This window comes from Cavia porcellus, unplaced genomic scaffold, assembly GCF_034190915.1.
Source record: "Cavia porcellus strain 051 isolate PalLab524CR breed Dunkin Hartley unplaced genomic scaffold, mCavPor4.1 scaffold_11, whole genome shotgun sequence".
Lineage (NCBI taxonomy): Eukaryota > Metazoa > Chordata > Mammalia > Rodentia > Caviidae > Cavia > Cavia porcellus.
The window spans coordinates 59,741,030-59,747,029 of NW_026947494.1; positions in this window are offsets into that span (position 1 = coordinate 59,741,030).

Here is a 6,000-nt window from a genome sequence, read left to right on the forward strand (position 1 = left end):
AGACCTCAGGGGCCTTCTCCCTTTTCTTCTTACCCTTCCCTGTTGGAATGGTATCTGGAGGAGCTGTCCCTGGAGTAGCCAGGGGAGCAGAGCAGAAAAGCCATGTGGGGTCCAAGACCTCAGGGGCCTTCTCCCTTTTATTCTTAACCTTCCATGTTGGAATGGTGTGTGGAGAAGCAGTCCCTGGGACAGCCAGGGGAGCAGAGCAGGAAGGCTCTGTGGCATCAAAGATCTTAGGGGCCCTTTCTATTCTTAGGGCCCTCTTTCTGTTCTTACCTTTCCCTGCAGGGATCATGGGTGGATCAATACCTGGCAGAGGCTGGGAAGCAGAGCAGGAAGGCTGAGGGCTACTGGTGAGGCTGGAGTCCTGCTGCTTTCTGTTGTTACTCTCCCCCGCAGAGATCAAGGGTTCAGGAGCAGTACCTGTGGCAGGCAGGGGAGGAGGGCAGACAGGCTGTGTGGTGCTGCTGATGTCTAGGGCCTGCAACTTACCCATCAGCCAGGCATTCACAAGCTGGAATGCTGCCTCCTTCTCCTGATCGATGTGCTCCGCGGTGATCTTATAGCTTAGTTCCGGAGGTGGTGGCAGCCTGAGGGGTGGCCCTTGGCGACGCCTCTGGAGAGGGATCTTTCTTCTTCCTAGGCCAGCACCCTCTGGTGTCATCTCGTGGTCCTTTCTGGTTTCTTCGTGTCTGGATGGTGTGTCTGCCACCACCTCGTTCCCGGTCTTGCGGGGAACTTGGGGGCCCGAACAGGGCTGCTGGAGGCTGTCCTGCCTGGCCGCCTTCAGATCTTTGGTGGAGCCCGGGGGCGGCCTGGGGTGCGAGGGGGCTGCAGCCCTCCTGCGCTGTCCTGGCAGCCCCCCTGTGGAGCTGTAGGAGCTGCTGATGGCATCTCGCTTGGTGGAGCTCACACAGGAGGGCTGGGGGGAGGGGGCAGCTGGAGCTCTGGCGCTCTGCCTGCGGTGGTCTGTGCTCAGAGGCCCAGGCCTGGGGACATAAGGCACCTGGCCTCGCCGGCCTACCACGGGCCTGAAAGCGGACGGGGGCCTCGCAGCCTCCTGGGCGGCCCTCCTCTGCTGAGCCTCCTGCCTCAAGAGCCAAATGCCCGAGCACTCCCTGCGGGAGGACCTACGGCTGCTGCTGCGGCGTGTCTGAAAATCCTCTGCGGGAAGCACTGGCCTCCCCAGAAGAGAGCCTACCTGTTGGCCCATGGGCCCCAAGGGCCGCAAGGGCCTCAAGGGCCTCAAGGGCCAAAAGGGCCTGCAGGTAGGGGAACAGTGCTCCGGACACTCTTGCCCAGAGCACTGAGGTCAAGCCCGGGATGCCTGATGCCTGATGCCAGACGTCAGGACCGGATCCGCGGGCACACTGGCTAAGCGGGATGCGCCCACCCAGGGCTCTGGGCAGGTGCCGAGAGGGGCCCACAAAGGTGGGCCCTGGGGGCAAGTTCCTGCCCCCGCGGGCAGGGAGCAGGGCTGCGGGGCAAAGCTAGCCCCGCCGCACTGCTCCCCGGAACTATTGGGGAACGGGGGTACTTCTATCCCAGACCTTGGCAGAGCGCACTGCTTGAAGCAGCCAACTGCTCTGTGGCCTGAACCGCAATGCTTTGTTGCCAGGACGCGGCTTCGCAGCTCGAGACCAAAAACCGCCAGGCAGGCAGGTGCTCAGGCCCGCGTGCCCGCGTGCACAAACGGTCAAAAGCCGCGTGGCGCGTTTGCAACATTTTGTAACTTTCCCGGGAGGGCGGTCCCTCTGCCTCTCTGCAGCAAGATGGGGACAGGAGCCCGCGACCCTGAGGGATTGCCATTGCTTGCAAACAGGCTGCAGGTTTCCCGCCCTCCTCCCCGGGCTGAGGGGGACAGCTAAGGGGAAATGAGCTGCTGCAGTCCCTTGAGGGCCCTGATGCAGAGCCCTGGGGCTGTCACCCGTGGGCCCTGATCCTAGGAGGAGGGACTAGGGGAGCAGGGTTCCTGCCTGAGCCCCGCCTGGGACACTTGAAAGCTTTGGCATCAGGCTTTTGCATCTTCCTGCTCTTGCCCTGTGTGTGAACTGAAGAGGAGAGTAACCAGCCTCTGGTATCCAAACAGGTAGCATTCCTTTCCTCCTCTTTGATTCCTGAAGTTACACCCTGCCTGTTCCTGCCTTTTACCCTCAACCTGAAGAAAATCCCTTCGTGTGTTTCTGTAGCAAGCTTTCAAGTAATAAATTATCTCTAGTTTTTTGTTTACCTCCCTCCTTTAACCTTTGTATTTATTTTTGTATATTATTTGATATATATTATTTGTATATTATTTGATATATATTATTTTTCATGACCCTTGGCATACTAGGAAGGAAACTGATTAACAGTTTGGTCACACTGGCTAAAATAGTACAATTATCAATGACAATAGCAAGAAAAATCCTAAAAAATGATAAATTCTGGTTACTATTAATTTGCCATCTTTAACTGTATGAACTAGACTTGTGGTTATGTAACAAAATCTAATGTGAGCCAGAAAACTGTATGCAGTAAACAAGTCCTCTATATGGTGATTTTACGCTCCGGAGAAAATTCAAAAGGAGTTGGGAAAAACAGATAAATAAGAGAAGAGGAAAAGATTAGAAGCAAGGCTTGAAAGCAAAGAAAGATCAGGCAAAACTTTGGAAACTGGTGAAGAATACAGGAGGAAAGGAGAGCAGGAAGAAATAACAGAACAACAAAATTAGAAACCATGTTTACACTCATATAAAAACAATAATTATCAAAACACACACAGAGAGAGAGACAGAAGAAGAAGAAGAAAAATGTCCATTCAAGGCATGTCTCTGCTGTCACTAGTAGAGGATGTGGGCAGACAGAGCCCAGATCTGAGTTGATTAATCCCAGAAAACCAGCTGTAGCTTTAGGGTGGGGTAGTGAATAATACAGCAAGCCTGCAACTTTAGGTCTACTGAAGTTCAGGCTGGTTTCTGACTTTGAGGCTGGAACCAGATTTTTTTCCATCCTGCAACAATCTGTGCACCTCCTGCCAGCTTTAACTCAGCTCCTTGACCTTCTGCTGACTTGAACTTGGATGCCCAACTCTGTCAGTGAAGGCCACTAGATGGAATGCACAGCTACTCTGAGTTCTGAGCTCAGTTGGACCCTCTCTAAGATGCTACCGGCCAGCCAATTGCCCTCTCCTGGGGGACATTTGAACCTGAATAACTCACCACTGCATTCCGCTGTGTCAACTGCTCTGTTTCTCCACAGGTTTATGGTGCATTTCTCCATGGAGGCATTTGAGGGCACCAGTAGTCACTGTGCATCTGCAGGTGGGAGCCACCCAGTCCACATAGTGAGCTCAGGCTCAGGGAGAAAGTGCTGCCTGCACCTCCTTCTTCTTCTTCATTGAAGTCTCTCTCTTTACGCTTTCCACCGACTTCAGGTATCCCTTCAGATCTCTTATCAGTCCTAGAGACCCACTTCTCTCTTTTTTCTCTTCCTCACATTGCTACATTCCAGTATGTGGACACTAAATCTCAGGAAGGCTCTTTCTCTGCTGCTCATCACCCTGCATCTTCCCGAAAGTCCTCCAGAAATATTTTTTGAATGCCAATATGTGTACGTCCCTGTGCTAGTACTGGGAATATAATGATAACTAAGACCCTCAAGAGTGTCCATTTACCGTCCTCCCAGAAATTTAAACCCTTTTTTCTCTCAGGAAATCTAATAATGAAGAAAGTACCTTTAAAGAGGATATGTGCACATGAGGGCATGCACTTTAACCAACAGTGGTAGATCCAAAATGTCTCCACTCCATTTTGGCCTTGCCATTCTTTGAGTCTGTTTGAGTGAGAGAGAAAAGATAGAGAAACTCACAGGTAGGTGGAGGATTTGGGTTATTAGGGTAGCATATTTGATGGGCACATGAAGGCCTGTCCAGGAAGGTAGGCCAATCTGACTACATCTACAATCCTCCTTAATCTCTCTCCTTTTGTTTAAATTGTAATTAATGTTACATGCCAAGATGATACTACAGACAATAAGGTAACAGTATAAAAGAGCCTTTTATACTGTGGGGGAAGAATTAGTGAGTGTGCCTCCACTGACAGTGATTCACGGGAGACATTTCCTCCAAGGGCATTCTTCACAATGCCTGCTCCACCATAGATGTACTAAATCCAAATGCCAGAAAAGGAGCCCAAGAATCCAGACCTTCCACAAGTTTCCAGGGTGGATTTTATCATTGATAATGTCTGAAAAAGACTAGACTAAATGACCTTTCAGGTTCTTTCAGCATTTATAGTCTGATATTTCCATTAGTTTAATAGCTCCTCCAGTTGAGGATCTAGAATAAACTTACTTTTCCTTTAGTGGGTTCTTACAATGTCTGTGTGGAGGATATATTGCTGTAGTCTTTTAGTCCCAGGAAAAATCTCGATTTCCTTTTCTTTCCTTTTTTTTTTTTTTTTTTTTTTTTTTTGGTACAACTTAATGCTAACAGCACTGTTCATATTTATTTTTTTATAATTGCTGAGGGCTTTGTTTTTCAGTTATTAAATATTTTAGATAAAAAGGAAAAACAAAGAAAATAACATTCTAATAACATTTTGCTATATTTATATAACTCTCTTTTTTAAAATAATGAAGTAAATAATACAAATATAACTAAAATCCCTAACTTAAACTGTGTCTCTCCCTGTTTCCCTCCCTGCTTCCCACTGTACAGGTAACCATTATAAGGTAGTTGGAATCATTCTCATGCGTTTTAAATATTTATACTATATAGACCTAACCTTATAAAATATACACTGTTTTATATTTCAAGTTTTCCCTAAAAGTGACATCATATACATATTTTTAACTTTCTTTTAATCAAAGAGTGTTTGCATTTTATACATCAGTCCCCGTTTGTTCTTATTGCTTCCGGTTATTCTACCATAATGAGAAATCTAGTCTATTCAGCTATTCCCCTACTGAAAGATCATTTCCACTGCTTTTCTGCACAAACATTTCTCCACTGAACAGCCAGGCATTTGTTTCCATACACACGTGCACATCAGTTTCTCTGGAGTAGATATCCCACAGTAGAACTACCATATTGTGTGGATATACTAAACATCGCTAAGATTTCCAATAAAGTTATTGTCCAAAGTGATTGTGGCAATTTACACTTATACTTGCAATAAAAATTAATAACAATAATAATAATAATAATTTCCTTGCCATCATTTGGTGTTAGCAGAGTAATCATAGTTTGTGAAGATAGTATGTACAAAATAATTTCCATAATTTAGACTTTTATTTCCTTCATTACTGCTGAAATTGAGGTTCTTTTTATGTTTTTTTTTTTTAACTTTTGAGAGTTTCCTCTTCTAGGAATCAACTGACCATATAATTTGCCTATTTATCTTATGAGTTACCATTTTTAAACTTTCTTAACAAGAGTTTTTAATACATTCTAAATACTAATTCTAGATTAATTACATGCTTTGCAAATGTCTTCTCCCTGGCTGTGGCTTATCATTTAATTTTGTTACAGTGTATTTCTTCATAGTTTTCAGTCTAATATCAACAAGTAGGTCAATCATTTCCTCTATGACTTGTGATTTTTTATCATGGTTGCAACCTTTTCCTTGATTTCAAATTTCTAAAAAATATTCAGCTAAGTTTCTAAATCCTCTTTATTTATGGTTACAATCCTAAGATTGGTATAGTCCATAATATTAGAGTTTGGAAAGGATTGTTATAGGGAATATATAAAAACACTCAACAAAACCTCCCAGATTTAAAGATCCAATACAAAAATGGGCATTTGAGATGAATATAGACTTCTCAGATGAAGAAATACAAAGAGCAAATAAAAATGTGAAAAATATTCAATCTCACTGGTCATTTGAGAGATGCAAAATAAAACAGAAAGGCGTGATGCTGACATCCTGAGAAGGAAATTACATCTTGTTAAAAGATAAAAAAGATTTGGCCTTTCAATTAAAATTTAGAGTTTTTAGGAGAAAGAAAATTTGAAGAAGA